This window comes from Ochotona princeps, chromosome 29 (genome assembly GCF_030435755.1).
Source record: "Ochotona princeps isolate mOchPri1 chromosome 29, mOchPri1.hap1, whole genome shotgun sequence".
In the NCBI taxonomy this organism is placed as follows: Eukaryota; Metazoa; Chordata; class Mammalia; order Lagomorpha; family Ochotonidae; genus Ochotona; species Ochotona princeps.
The window spans coordinates 22,629,416-22,645,855 of NC_080860.1; positions in this window are offsets into that span (position 1 = coordinate 22,629,416).

The following is a 16,440-nucleotide window of genomic DNA, read 5'->3' on the forward strand; positions in this document are numbered from 1 at the left end:
GAATATAATGGTCACCAATATAATGGTCACCTGGGTCTGGTTTCAGTCATTCTGCCCACAGAGTAGGTTATTATTGAGTCAGTGATCAATGTTTGCCAGTGAACCCTCATTCATAACATTTCCTGATGTAGCGCTGTATTCTGGGTAGAAATAATTTGGGGAATTGTGAGTTCAATGATCATGTCTGTCTTCTCCCCCCACTCATCTGCCTGTCTCCAGAGAGCACTGAATCTCAGGCACACTGGAAAAGGCATGGGGGCCTCCCACGGCCACTTTAGTGGATGAAAGCCACTTGGGGAATCTTCATGCAAGGATTACATGGTTAATTACCTCTGCGCTTCAACCACGTGGGCTGAATGAACACTTCACATACATCAGTATCCTGGGAGCTGTGTGAATAATGAAAGACAGGCAAGAATAATTGAGTTATTTGGGGTTAATTATGAGTAACCTTGGGGTTAATATGTGAGTTCCTGATTGACTTAACTGAGGATCAGGAAACTAGATGCTGTGAAGACCAGCTGTTTGAGAAGCTGAAAACCCCTGGACATTGGTACCAGGTTCTCCATAGTTGAGAAATGGTCATTGGTGTGAACCCTTCTTACTTCCTTCTCTAAGTATGGGGCTGTGTTGTCAAAATCACCACTTAACAACATGAATTATCCCTTGAGGCAAGTAGAAAACTCCCAGTAATGGAAAATCGCATCCTCTGGCTTCCCCTGGCTCAACACCTGACTGATGAATAACCACACACAGACACACAAACACACACACCCTGATCATAGAAGGGAACTCCCCCTGTTGGGGTCCTTGCTCACTTCTTCAGGGGAAACTCCCATCTCTGAATGGAGAAAGCATTGCAGCTCAAGGAATGCAGATGCCACTCAACAACACTGTGTACTAGAACTTTCCACAACTCTCTCTCCAGGGCTCTGACTCTTGGCTCCTTCGAAGGCCAGTTAAGAAAGTTATAAAGCAGGAAACCTGTGAATGTGCTGCCTGGTGATAGCACCATATCGCAGTAGGAAGACAGGCTTGCCAAGTTAATTGTTTTGACTGCACGGAAACTTTGGGCTCTGTGTGCTTGCCCTTCCTGTCTCCCACACACTGCATAAGTTAACCAACTTCACAGAAACTTTGGGCTCCAGGTGCTCCCTTCTGGCTCCTCCACAGTGACATGTAACTTAACTGAATATCTTGTCTTGGCATGGAAATGTTGTTGTTTTTTTTTTTTTATTATACTAACCACCACTTAAAAACTTGTATGTATTGTTCATGCAAAGAAGAGCTTGAAAGTCCCTCACTACAGCTGGAGCTGCTGTCACCAAGCTTGGTTAATAAAGACTTCTAACATCCTACACTTGTGTCTGCATGATCTGTGTCCTCCCTGAAACAGTGAGGTCCTCTAACTAGCACAGCCTACAGCAGAACAGGGTAACGTGAGTCTCACTCAGAAGATCCAAGTTTCCAGCCACTCAGCCAGATCCGTACTGTGTGTCCCAGCAAACCCTGGGTTTCTTAGTTTTATGTGGCAGATCCTGGTTCCTGCAGGTGCATTGCTTGGAGAAGAGCAAAAAAGAAAAGTACAGAGAACTGATCAACAGGTGCTGAAGACAAGCCTGCCCACCTTGTCAAGATCCTTAAAGGCAAATATCCTCCTTCCTTGGAATGTTAGCAATCACGGTCCCTTCTTTGTTGTTTCTTTATGTTTTGCTTGGGATCAATAAGCAACAAAATATGCCTTCATGGAATGATTGCTGTTTATACTTTCCCAATGTAATATAACGTGCCTAGCTCTTTAAAGTGACGCATGATGCCTCCCAGTGAGTTGAATGCTGAAGATAAGGAAGCTTTTTCCCCTCTGAGAAACTTTCTGTATTTTAAGTAACTGGAAAGAATTCCTCTGCACACATCCAGCAATAGCTCCCCACAGTTCTCACCTCAGTCCCAAGACCATGAGGCAGAACTCCTGCCAAGTCTTCTGCTAGTGACCTCTGGGATATGCCAGTAGACTCCGTCCCTTCAATCACCTGGCGCCCATAACTGCCACATGTGTTCACACTCAGACTTCATGCTTTACATGCATAGTCTCGATGATTCTCCATTGTCACAAACATCCTAGGAAATCGATGCTGCTATACTGAACTGCAGGCGAGAAATGACAGACTGGCAGATTTCATCTCTCCCAGGACTGAGTTGCTCACTTGGACTCAAATGGCTCTCCTCTTCCACTGACTCCTGTTCTAATGATAACAGGATCTCACACAGACTTTGAGATGGGTGCGCCCTGACTGCTCTCATTCAAGTGGAAGCCCCCTGTATCCACATGAAGGTTTCAGCCCCTCATTCAGAGTCATGACTGGTCCTGACTTCCTTAGGCTCTCACAGGCAATTCTTTCTCCTGCAGTCCTCAGGCATGATGCCTGTACTCTTTGTCCAGGCTTCAGGAACATAATGTAACTTGGCCAGCATGCACCTCTGGACATAAGCGGTATTCTATTACCCTCACAGGAACTCTCCCTGCTCTTCCCAGAATAATTTAGCTCTTTCACTTCGTAGATAAAATGCTGCCTGGCAAGTTTCACTGCTGAAGAGCCCCATTTGAGGTGGGAGGACTTCTTTCAGGTACAAGGCAGGCAGCTTTGACTATTAGTCAAAAAAATTATTAGCTCCATGCCATGCATTCTGCTAGGCACCTGCCAAGCACAAGTCACGCTCTCGACTCTGTCATGCAATTCACTTCCTCAATTCTGGGTAAATAACAGTGGATTATCTGCAATGATTTTGACTGTATACTTATTCAAGTATGCATTCACAAAATACAAGAAGGGCATTAGAGAACCATGACTGTATGATACACACACACACACACACACACACACACAAGCTAATGTTATTTTTTCTGTGTTAGAATTACAATATCAAATTATTGATGACACTAACACTATTAAAATATTGTACATGGAGAAAAATCAGAAGGCTGCACCTAATTAGAAATTCAGATAAAAACACCAATGCCCATTATTGCCGGAACACATTCAATAAGAAAAGCTGGGGTGACAGATGCAGGGCTGGGAACCTATTGAGAAGAGGCTCCAGGAAGAGGAGGCAGAGGGCCCCTTGCCCAGCATGTATGCTCCCCACTGCATCCTTGGAAGTATTTTTGTACTTTCCTTGGTGAAGGGCAAACATATGTACTGTCTAATCAGACTAACCAAGGGCAGATGGTACTCCTTATAGATTCCCCATTTCAATCGTGCTTTGGCCAAGGCTCCTTGTTAACTCTCTTTGAACTCCCTGCTTAGAGACATGATATATGTCCGAGTTATGTTTGAACTATTATTTTACTAGGTATGTAAGAACTGCAACCCTGGAAATAAATTTTGTCAGTTGCCCTAGAGAGCACCCCTCCCCCATTTCTTTAAGTAATTCTCCTCCTCAGAGAGCCACAAGGAAAACTGGCACCCATAAAGTTGGATAACATGTTCTAATTGCGGAGCACTAGCTGAAGTATGCGATCAACATCCCTTAATTAACTCTAGAAGACGTGGCTGAAGCTCACAGTTCTATTAGATACAAAATCATAACTAACAGACGCCAACTTCATGCCTTGTCTCAATGCAGACATGGCAGCTCCTTCTTGTCAAAATTTTAAAAGAAATTTTCACTTGAGCAAATTGCTCAAAGACTTCAAACATAAGAAAGTAACCAGGGGACCCTCAGTGGTACACCGAAATGAAGTAGCCTGTGGTGCTGATGCTGACACTGCCTAGGGACCCTGAGCCCGGGATGCTGCCCCTCCTGTGATGCTGACATGCCCTATGAGCTCTGAGCCCAGGATGCTCCACTCCCTATAATGCTGACATGCCCTATGAGCTCTGAGTCCGGGTTGCTCCACCTCCTGTGATGCTGACATGCCCTATGAGCTCTGAGCCCGGGATGCTCCACCTCCTGTGATGCTGACATGCCCTATGAGCTCTGAGCCCGGGATGCTCCACCTCCTGTGATGCTGACATGCCCTATGAGCTCTGAGCCCAGGATGCTCCACCTCCTATGATGCTGACATGCCCTATGAGCTCTGAGCCCGGGTTGCTCCACCTCCTGTTATGCTGACATGCCCTATGAGCTCTGAGCCCGGGATGCTCCACTGCTATGCAGCTCCCTGGTGAAATGCCTTAGAGAGCAATAGAGCATGTCTCAAATGTTTGGGCCGGTAGACCCACATGGCAGACCAAGATGCAGCTTGTTAGCCTGGCCCATTCTATGAATGGCAGCCATTAGGTCAGGGTGGGCTGAGGGGTGAGGGGAATGTCGAACTGGCAAATGGAAGCTTCTGTGTGTGTGTGTGTGTGTGTGTGTGTGTGTGTGCGCCATTTTCTCTCTGTTGCTTTACCTTTCAAACAAACCAATCAATCTTAAAACAGTTCTCGAGCTCCTGGTGCCCCTCCTGCGACCACCTGGGATCGCTTTCTCACACCTTCTCTCTATTTCTTTCCAGCACTTTCTGTGCCGCTTGCTTTATTTCTTCCTGTAGATCCCTATTGCGTGCATTTCTCTTCCCCTGGAAGCTCTTTGTCTCAGTGTCTGGTTCTTACTGGTGCCCTGCACCAGCCTGATGGTGCTTGTCCTTTGCCCTGGTCTTTGCACCAGCATGGCAAGTGTCTGCCCTGACCCCCACACCAGCATGGCGGTGTTTGCCCTTTGCCCTGCGCTCTGCACCAGCATGGCACTCCCTGCACTAGTCTCCACACCAGCATGGCGGGTGTCTGCTCTGGCCTCTGCACCAGCATGGCAATGCCTGCCCTAACCCCTACACCAGCAGGATGGCGCTTGCCTTGGCCTCTGCACCAGCATGGCGCTCCCTATCCTGGCCTCCACACCAGCATGGCTTTCCCTGCCCTGTTCTCTACCCCAGCATGGCGGTGCTCGCCTTTTGCCCTGCTCTCTGTACCAACATGGTGCTCCCTGCTCTGGCCTCTGCACCAGTATGGCGGGTGTCTACTCTGGCCTCTGCACCAGCGTGATGGCACTTGTCTTGCTCTCTACCCCAGCATGGCAGTGCTTGCCCTTTGCCCTGGCCTCTGCACCAGCATGGCGCTCCCTGCCCTGGCCTCTGCAGTGCTGGCTCTGCTCTGGCAACAGGAATAGCAGCAAGCAGCGCCAGGTGCTCTGCAGGCAAGCACAGCCTTTCTTGTGGAAACAAAGAGGAAACACACCCAGCTGGTAACAGTGCATGAAACCCCATAAAATGAAACCTAACTGCTGTTGCATGCAAGATAAATGTCAGTGGATTTCAAAATAGCAAATGTCAAAAGGATAATTTTCCTTCCAGCTTTCAGTTAGCACACTTTAGCTGCTGCCAAATCTTAAACGCTATGACTCAGTGTGCATTTTTAGTCTCATAGTAGCAGTTTATTAGCAATTCATTGAAGTGTATTAATATCTTTATAATGTCAATCAGTACTTTAAGTGATGCGAAAATTCTAGTACAGGTGAATTATATCTTGAATAAAATAACCGTGTACTGACTCACACAGATGGGTATCCAAAGGCCAACTGAGGCCAGTGTGGAGATTGATATAAAGCTCTAAGCCTATACATGGGTATCTGAGAAAGAAAATGACTTAAATTTAAAAAGCCAGCAAACCAGTAAGACCATATTGCATACTTTTTTCAAACTTTGCCTGTTTTTCGCTTTGCAAGTTCCTTGAGAAATAAAGTCCAGCAAATATTGATTGGTTTGGGTATCTCATTTCTCTCTGTGCTGTTTTGTCTTTTGTTACTCATCTCTTGGCCTAGTGCCGGGTGCCCCAGCAGAGCCGAGGAGGAGCTGCAGGGGCCGGAAGCTGAATCTCCGGGAATCTCTCCTCCTCTTTGATCTCCCTGCAGGCCCATGTGCTGGACTCACAGGGCAGGTGTAGAGCCATGGAGGGAAGGCAGCACAGTCCCCGCTGTCAGCCTGCTATTGCATGTGGGCTCTGTAAGAGTTGGGACATCCAGGATTCTGGCAGATCTGATGTCGGCCTGCAACATGGGCACATCCTGGTGAAAAGCGATGCTTGAAAGGAACAGACGCTGTGTCTCCCATTGGCAAGGATGGAGCCTTCAGGACCCAGTCACCTCCCACAGGTCTCAACTCTTGGAACTGTCACCTGGGGATTGGGGCTTTTCACTATGCATGTTGGAGGGGACATAAACATTCAGACCAAAGTGAAAGAAATGACCAGATGGTGGAGGAAATAAATCCTGTGCCAGCAAGTTCACACTGCTCTTTTTTTCCCTATTGCAATATTAGTTCTAGTAGTATTAGTATTAGTATTTTCCATGATATGTTATTGTAGGATTAACAGTTTCCCCCCTCTTCCTCACCTTTTTCACCCCCCATATTCCTCTCCCACCATATCCCTTCTTCTTCTTACAACAGTGTAGTCATTTAGTAACAGTTACAATTTTAACAATCTCCTATTTGTTTAGTGACATTGCAGGTATAGGTAAAAGTAGAAAATATAATCTACTGTCAAGGTATATTTGACTGTTCCATTGGCAGTCCTCCTTTTATTTGGGGGTGGAGATGCACTGTTCACTTCCTGGTGTACCAAGCCTCCATGATGCAGTCCATCTATAAGAATACCTGTTTACACATCTGTTTGTTTTGTATTTTGTATGAAGGTGTCGTATGTCAGAGAGAGCATGGTATTTGCCCTTTTCGGACTGGCTTATTTCACTGAGCCTAATTGGCCTTTTTTTTTTCAAAATGGAACGTGGGGGAGCTTCTTGGTGAGGAATGAAATTGAGCTACACCTTGGGCAGGAGAATCAATGATGGAATGATAAGGAAGAAAAGCGAAGCTGTGGAGGCATGGAAACTATCAACAGCACACGGTTAGAGGTCCTTTCCTCTGACCCAGATGCTCTGGGTTTCTCTTATTCCCTGCTGCCAGTACCTGAACCATCGGGAGGAATGCGCTTCCCTGTGATCACAAAGGTAATGAAGGGGCTGACCCACTCTTGTCCAGGACCACAAATATTCCTCGCTGGTGGCAGGATAGAGATACAAATCACAGCTTAAAATGCTGCCATCCCAAGTCAGAATGCTGATGCTTCTCTTGAGTCTAGCATCCTGCTAATGTAAGTCTTGGCAGGCGCCCGTAATGACTTGGCAGCTCCTGCCCCACACGTTGGAAGCCTGCATTGGTTCCCAGTCCCCCACTTTGTCCCTGGACCTAGGACCCCAGCGGGCACTTTCAGAGTGAGCTTGCCAAATGTGAGTCCTCTCTGTCTGCCTCTCAGATAAGCAAAGTAATTGCTCATGAAAAAAATTATTTATTTGAAAGGTACAGTCCAGGAGGTAAAATGAGCAACAGAGAGAGAGAGAGAGATTATTTATCCACGGATCCAGCCCCCAAATGCCATGTGTGAACCAGGCCCAAGCCAAGAACTTTAGACTCCACCCAAATCTCACACCCGTGTGACAGAGGCCCAAGCACCTGATGGCACCTTCGGCAGTGTTTCCAGGTTCCTGAATGGGGAGTTGGATCAGGAATGAAGCAACAGAGACTCAAACCAGCCTCACGGGCCACAATTTAACCTCCTGTGCAATAACACAGGACCTCTAGACTTGATGAAATTGTTGCATCAATCATTGCTTTTCCTTGAGAAGCGTTTTCAGAGCAGGTAAGTCATAATGGGCTTGCAAAAATCCGTGCTAACTCCCCCATGCAATGAGTCCTTCTGAGAGCCCAGATGGGAGAGTCTGTGCGATGACTGGAGTAACATCAGCCACAGCCCCTCTCTCACTGGTCCAGGGCTTGGCTAGCGACTAAGACCCTGCTTGGGGTGCTGTGTCTCGTGTCCCAGTGCTCAGGATGCAGTTTCCGGTTCTGGGTCCTGCTCCCAGCGCCCTGCTGGTGCACATACACCGAGAGGCAGTGTGCTATGGCACCCATGTGGCCTTGGGTGGCAGATCTGGATTGAGCTCCCGTAACCCTTCTTCAAGAACTTAAGGACTAAATCAGTGGATGAAAGTTCTCTCTCTCTCTGCCTTTTAGATAAACAATAAATATGTCAAATTCACAGCATTTCACAACATTATCAGATTATAGTCGCAACAAACATTTACATGCGTAATACCTACATGTAACTTGTTACATTTCTAAAACCTGAATTTAATAGTTTTTGCATTAGCTATATTAGTGTTAGAGAAATATATAATCTATATCAGTGCACAAAACATTATGCATGGATTACAGTATATATGCATTGCATGTTTAATGTAATACATCAAATAACTTCACAAAAATAAACCTTTGAATATTCCCATTATAAATAATCAAATTTTGTGAGATTCACTCTTTCTCTGGCAAGGCAGTGTGCACTTCAGCCGCTCATTTAAAGTCTCTCGCAACTTGCATGTGGAAAGCCGTGGTGAATAATTACACTCATGATGAGCTTCAGTAGGAAAAAAAAAAACCTTTTTATTCAGATGAACTTGCCTCAGGAAAAGACAAAACAGAACCTACGATAACATTTCCACAGGATTAATAGGACTCATAACAGCAAAAACATTAACGACAACAATTATAGTATAACCAATTAGCCACTCTGCGACAGAGGAACAGATAACATGTGGTTGTCGCTGTCTGTGGCCCCAACAGAGAATTTAAAAAAATACAGGAGCGGGTATATGGGCAGCAAGCAAGATGCTCTTCTCAATGTCCCCATTTCATGCCAGGGGGGCTGGGTCTGAGCCTCATCTCTGCACCTGATTCCACAAGCCTGCTGATTCTTACTCTAGGAAGTATCAAGTGATGGCTCAAGTGGTGGGTGCCTGTCACCTACATGGCAGACCTGGACTGAATTCCCAGCTTCTGGGTTCAGCCACCCCACTTCTACCCCAGTACCTGCAGCCATCTGTGGAGTGAGCCTGCAGATGCCCAAGCGCTTTCCACCACCTGTCCCTTTGCTTTATTTAAATCAGCAAAATAAAAATTAAAGAATAAAAAAACAGTGAAACATCACCTGTTTGGGCACTTAGGCTGAATCAGAATCAAATGATGTCCTTTCGTATATTATCCAGTTCCATGCTCAGAGGTCCTGAGAGACGGCATGGAATTCGTATGGTTTCTGGATGCTAAGCAATGAGACCAGGGACCCAGAGTGCCACCCTCTCCCAAGGAGAGCACCATTTCCCACAAGTTCACCTTCCTTCTCCAAGCAGATTCTCATCGCTCCTCCAAGCAGCTGGAGCCTCACCTGCTGCCAGCATGTCATCAATCCGTACAACATCGTGTGACCGCATGGAACATCATGCGTCTCCGTTAGTCCCATGTCACCCTTCAAGTCAGTCCTCACTCTCGCCCCACAAAGGCATTGCAATAGGGGACAGTCTCCCTCCTGAAGCGCACAGACACACAGAAAGCCTGGCTCTCACATGGACGTGTGCAGAAATCTCAGAGACCTGAGCAGTCTTGCTTCCTGTTGACTCTGCACTTGTAGTTTTCTCCCAGAATGGCCTCCCCCCGTGTATTCATACTGCTTGCTGCCAGGGGCTTGGAGAAATTAGGTAACTCACTAAACAGAGTCAGAGACCTTGGGATACAAGCCCGTTCCCTCTAATCTGAATGGTAAGTTACCATACCCAAAGTCACATTTTAACTCAATGACAGGACTTCAAACACCTTTCAAATTCACTCATTCATGTTTGTTTTGGTAACTCGCTCTCGCTCGGTCAGTGATCTCCTGCTTTGTGATATTGTGGATATTTTTTGCTATAGAAGATAGATGATTGTACCCAGGTTTATGCAAACATGGGCTCTGGTGATGAAGATCCCGAAATTGGCAATTCTCAGTTAATTTCGAAGATAAAACACGAGACCATCTGTATCCTGAGTACTCTCCAGATACCAGAACTGGGTCATGGCAGGCCAAACGTGGGAGCCAGGAAATCATTCCTGGTCTTTCGTGAGGGTAGCCATTACCTACTATCTCCCAGGGTAAGCATTGCCAGGAAACTGGAATCAGAAGTGAGCCTAGAACTGAATCCAGCCACTGTGCATTGAGACATCACAGTCCAAATTATTCTCTTACCGCCTGTGTCAAACTCCTGTCCCCCCCAAATGCAAGGAAGCATAATGCATTCGAAAGCTGCAGATGCGTTGTTATAAACATGGTTCTGAATTTGCCACAAGTACTGAAGCACATATGGAACCTGCATATGACAAGTGCTGTGCTGAACAGGGCCAGCAAACTCCTACTGTCTCAACAGACTGTCACCCGGAGCAGAGATGACATCAGGAGGAGTGTGTGTGAGATTCCTGGTAGTCAGTGCTGAACAGGGAAGATGGTTGCATAGCAGATCCACGGGAATCCACCTGCAGCCCCTACAGTAAGTGGCTTCCTATGCATAAAGTCACGGAACATCACTGATGCTGGTCCAGAGAAGCCCAGTGGTGGGGCTGGTATTGTGGAAAAACAGGCTTAGCCATCACTTGCAATGCCTGAATCCCATATTGGAGTGCTGGTTCAAGTCCTAGCTGCTCTTCCTCTGCCCTAGTTCACTACTCATGCACCTGGGGAAGCAGTGGAAGCGCTTGGGTCCCTGCCATCACGTGGAGACCTGATGGAGTCCCAGGCTCCTGGTGTTGGGTCCTTGGCACAGTCTCAGCCATTGAGAACAGAGCCAGTGTTCAGAAAACTTTTTTTTTCTATGTCACTGAGCCTGACAAATAAACAAATCTCTTTTTTAAAAAAAGACAAAAGACCAGGGAAATGTGCACATATTCTGAGAAACTCCACAAACTATCTGTTCTTGAGTCATGGTTGATTCGGACTCCAACTAAGACAAGTAAGGATGCATTCCCATAAAGATTTTAAACACAATTCCATAGTTGTGTTTCTCTTTCCTTGGAAAAGTCAACAAAGTCGTTCACCTGCTCGTACAACACAAGGAGAATAGATTCACAAAATTGTAGACCAACAAAGTAGGAGAGAGGTGTGGCAACTCAGAGGTCACCGAGTTGTTCTGAGCATCCCGCTGCAGATTCAGCTCACGTTAGATGCACCTGCTCCTTCCTGCTCTCCTCTCTGGGCTAAGCTCAGCTTCAATTCAAAAGGAAGCTTGGGCAGCAGCTCGTGATTCAGAAATATTTCACCTCATTCATCCACATTAAGTGTGTCAAAAATCAAACTGCCCGTGCATGCTTATAAATCATTCTGCTTAAAGCAATAGCAAGCATGCTACTTCAATGCTGTAGATTCCAAAGAGCCAAGCAAAAGTCAAATGCAAGCCTTAGGGGCACATACTCTGAGAGTCTATCAATTTTGAAAAAACAATAGGGCCCAGAGTGGTGGCCGAGTGGCTAAATTCTTGCCTTGCATATGCCTGGCTCCTGTCCTGGCTACTCCATTTCCCATCCAGCTCCCTGCTTGTGGCCTGGGAAAGCAGTAGAGGATGGCTCAAGGCCTTAGGATTCTGCACCCAGAAGAAGACACCCAAAAGAAGCTCCTGGCTCTTGACTTCGGATCAACTCAGCCCGGGCCGTTGCAGCCACTTGGGGAGTGAAACAGTGGACAGATCTTTCTCTCTGTCTCTTCTTCTCTCTATAAATCTGTCTTTCTGTGCATTTTTAAAAAACTTTGCCAAAATTAAGTAAGGCATATATGACCTGGTAGAAAAGCAAGTAAAAGATGATTGAACAGCCTGAGAAGACATAAATAGCAAACACATTTTACTGATTCTACACAATGTCTAATTCAGAGATATTCAATATTGTTTTTCAGATGAATCCACGAATACATTATATCACTTCTCACAAATTGCTGCAGTTCTTTCTCCTAGGCATCCCTCACCCAAAGCCTCATAATATAAAATCAGAGAAGATTTGGAGTTGTGTGTTATGCTGGAGCTAGGGAAAGCCTCCCACATTCAGGCTTCACATACTCAAGCTTGGCTAATTGGCCAATCGATCTCCATATTACTTTGTGAAAATTTGTATTGATTTTGTTTAATATGATGCTTCGAAAAATGTAAGACTTTGCCCCGAGTCACTAATTCAGGTTGGGAAGGAAAAAGAGAGAGAGAAGAGAGAGAGAGAGGAAGGGAGAGAGAGAGAGAGAGAGAGAGAGAGAGAGAGAGAGAATGTGTGTGTGTGAGCAGAGGATGGGGAGTCTATTTGAAGTGATTACATTTCAATGGACATGCGTTAGTCTCACCAATGCTTCTGTGTTCTGGCTACAGCTTGCCCTCTGTTAGCTCTTCCAGCATAAGCATGTATGGCTGTGGTTCCTGTTGTTCTCAGTGAAACCCTTTTCACAAAAGGCATGCACACATAAACGCTAAAGGACTTAGTGGGCACAGACCTAAAGTATTATCTTCTGAAAGACACTAATGTTAATGCAATCACCGGTGGTGGTGGTGGAGAAAGAAACAAAGGAAGGAAGGAAGGAAGGAAGGAAGGAAGGAAGGAAGGAAGGAAGGAAGGAAGGAAGGAAGGAAACAAAAAAAGAAACAAAGAAAGAAACAAAGGAAGGAAGGAAGGAAGAGAGACTCATTTTCTTCCAGATGATTTTTAAACATCTAGGGGGAAAAAAATCTAGCTCAATCTTACCAATAACCTGGCTCCAGCCATGTTCTGCCTTCCATCTCTCCTTACTAACACACAGAGTGCAGTTCCGTCCACTATGTTTGAGCCAGTGAGAGAAAATTCCTTCCCAATCACCACTCTTCAAAACCAGTAACTCTTACTGCTTAAGAATTGAGCACTTTCCATGAGCTACATGCACGTGTATGTGTGGACACCTCCATGGGGGCATGGGGGTACCTCCATTCAAAGAAATGCAACCAGAAGGTTATTATGATCCATTTTTAGAAATCAAATATAGGAGGGATTTTTTTTTTTTGGAGAGTTCACGGAAAACAGGCATGATGAAGAATTGCAATGTGAGGTGTCGCCAGGTGCCTTCTGAGAAGAGCACAGCCCAGGAGAGGCCTGGGGAGGAGCATGCGTGTCAGGCTGTGCTCCTGTCGCTGCCTCAGGCGGGCATCCCTGCCTGTGATGGTTGGATGAGACGGGTCAGGTGGACAGATGGGAACCCGAGGGCTGTGCAGAGATGTTTGTGTTCAGCAGGAGTACTGCTTTAACGTAATGCTTACTAGGGCCTGTTTTTCTTATTATTGGATACTTATGATTGCCCTGTGAGAAAATAGACTTTATGAGATTTGATCTCTTTATTTCTTTCTCTCGGAGATGAGGGGCATCTTTCTGCCCTAGGCCATTTGGATCCATATCATATTAGCAAGCCATACAAAATTGCCAGCTGAAAGATTAATGTGCTAAATGTTTAATGGACTTTGGAGTCATACCTGAGGTTGTCTTGCCAGGGCCAGACCATACGATTCCACGTGCCTTCTACAGCCCATGGACTGCAAGGTCCCCACTCTCACACCTACACATACACAGATGTATGAGGGTACATGCAAAAAAGCCTACGAAGAGGTGTGTTCTGCAGAGTGGGCTAACCCGTACTCACGAATCTAGCATCCCATACTGGAGCACTGGTTCACGTTCCAGTTGCTCCACCACTGAGCCCCTTCCCTGCTATCGTGCCTGGAGAGAGGTGGAAAGCAGCCCAAGTACCCTGGGCCCTTGCCATGCAGGATACCAGAAGGGCGTTCTGATTCCCAGATTCAGCCGTCCCAGTCCTGGCAGCCATAACCGGGGAGCTAATCAGTGAGTGAAAGGTCTTTGTCTGCCTTTCTTGTCTCTCCATCTCTCTTCATCACTCTGCTTTTCAAAGAAACAAAGTAAGTCCTCAAAATGCAATTGTTCTTAATGCGTGTTTTCTAAGCCACAAGTAGGGTGCTAGATAAGAAGTTGAGCAACCAGGATGCAAAATGGCACCCACGTGGGATCCCAGCTCATGCAAATCAAGAATTCAGTCACTGACCCATCTTGCCAGACCCAAATTGCTGATATTAAAAGATATTTTCAGGGCCTGGCACAATAGCATAGTGGTTAAGATCCTCGCCTTGCATGTGCCGGGATCCTACATGGGTGCCGGTTCTAATCCTGGTGGCCCCGCTTCCCATCCAGCTCCCTGTTTGTGGCCTGGGAAAGCAGTTCAGGACTGCCCAAAGCCTTGGGACCCTGCACCCATGTGGGAGACCCGGAAGAGCTCCTGGCTCCTGGCTTCAGATTGGCTCAGCTCTAGCTGTTGTGGTCACTTGGGGAGTGAGCCATGGGATGGAAGATCTTCCTCTCTATCTCACCTCCTCTCTGTCTCTCCTCCTATCTGTATATCCACCTTTCCAATAAAAATAAATAAATCCTTTTAAAAAAAGATATTTTTACTTTAAGAGTGGGCATGATAGTGTGAATTTTGCTTTTTTGTCTTCACTGACACTAATACCAATAATTCTGACAGCAGCTGATGCTGCTTAAAGGGGATCCCTGGGTGGCCATTGCACATGGTAGTTCTTGGTGGCCCACAAACACCCCCTGGGCAGCGCCTCAGCACACCCAAGTTCATCCCTGTGTCCTGAAAGCCAGACAAACCTTCTCCTCCAGGGGAAGCTTCTGAGTTGCTCACCCATCACCTGCCGTGTCCCAGGACATGTCTAGCCAGTCTCCCCTGCCACCAGAAACATCTCTTGGACTCTGTTGTATTTCAGAGGTAGCAGGGACAGGAGACACAGCGATGGGATCTGGCAGGGGCCTTGGTGGAGTAGATTCCATGTCTGGGTGCCACAGATATCCATACCCAGAAACCTTCATCCTTTCTGCTCCTAGAATTGGGCAGTTGGTTGGATAAACAGTTTTGAAACTGCTGAAGGCAACACCCATCTGCTGTATTTCACTTTTCATTATTAATAAGTTCAGGTGAAGTATCTCTATTATTAATATTGATCAGTGTTCCGATTGAAAGCACAGATGTCCGGGGTCTTTTTTAGATGGGTTCAAATATATGTAATAATGCTGTTGTTGAGAGGAAAACTAATGAAAACCAACAGACGGTCCATTTAACATCATTCGCGGCTTTGAAACATATGCCAATAGAATATACACGAGGGCTTGACAAGGCTGTGACCGGAAACCCTTAATTTACAATTCTTCGCTCAACTAACATCGCAGTCTCAATAGCAACCAAGCCAGAATTTACATAATGCCCACAGAGGCATTGTATTTCCAGATGACCTCTGTAAACAGCTGTCCCACAAGGTTTGCTGGTTACAGTTCTTGGGCAGGGCAGTGTGTGGGGTAACTGGAGCCAGCAGCCAGTATGAACTAAGATGGGTCCTCTACCACAGAACACCATCCAGTCTGCAATGTGAAGCAGCACCTCCAAATAAACTTAATTAGACAAAGCTCTAAAGTGTAGAAAGCAGGGTGCTGAAACCCAGAGGGTTTTAGAGTCAGATTCTTACTGGTGACTAGGTATCATAAGTGCCACCATCATCCAGACTGACCGCAAAACAGCCCAATCAGTAAAGGCAGGAGGTAAGTCACTACAAATCGGGAGTCAGGAGGAGGCGGAGCAATGGGTGATGGGGGAGGGAGAGGAAGAGAAGATAGTGGCTGAGGAGGAGGAGGATGAGGAGCGAGCTGTCAAGTATATTGCAACCAAAAAGAACTATAGCACCAAGCGAGTAAAGTCCACCATCTGTCCACACCCCCACATCTGGACGCCCTGTCGGATGACCATTCCTGTGGCTCCTGCTCTGAATCCTGGAAGAAGACCTCAGTGAAAAGAGAGGGCCGGGTGAGGGCCCAAAGGCTCCAATGATGGGGACCACTTCCTGGGGGCAGATCCTCAGTGAGGGAGTAGTGAGTGAGGTAGGCAGCTAGTTCAGGGTCATGAGCTTGGAAGCCACTCCCCCCCACCACCACCTAGGTGTTCCCTCCTGCCCACCTGTGATGCTCACCTATCATCGCCTAGAACCTGAGAGGGGGCAGCATTGCATACGTATGTAACCACTCCCCTCGCAAGTCCCCATAAGAGGCCCATGACAGGGAGGGGCTTGCTCTCTTGGTCACATGCTTCTGTCGCTCTGGCACTCCGACTCTTGGCCTCCCCAGTACCTGCTTGCTCTCTGGCTTCCCACGGACAGACTCCCACAGACAGGTATCCCCTGAGCATGACTGCCCTGTGTCTGTATTCCTCACCTTTGTTCACTGCTTGGACAGGACAGTGAAGACAGCAATGCTAAGATGCTTTGTATTTCTAATTTGTGTACTTCCAAGAATTCCAGGAGAGGTGAGACCTAGCAGTGATGGAATGTGGGCAGAGAAGCCATGGAAAGGTGAATACCTGCAGCTTTGGAAGTGTGTCCAGGTTGTTCATTGAATGTCTCTTAGGATAGCTTATATTGCTGGGAAAGCTGGGACATAGGTCTTCAGCTTAATGGATGAACCTCAAGGTAATGATCATTCGTTCCTCTTGGGGT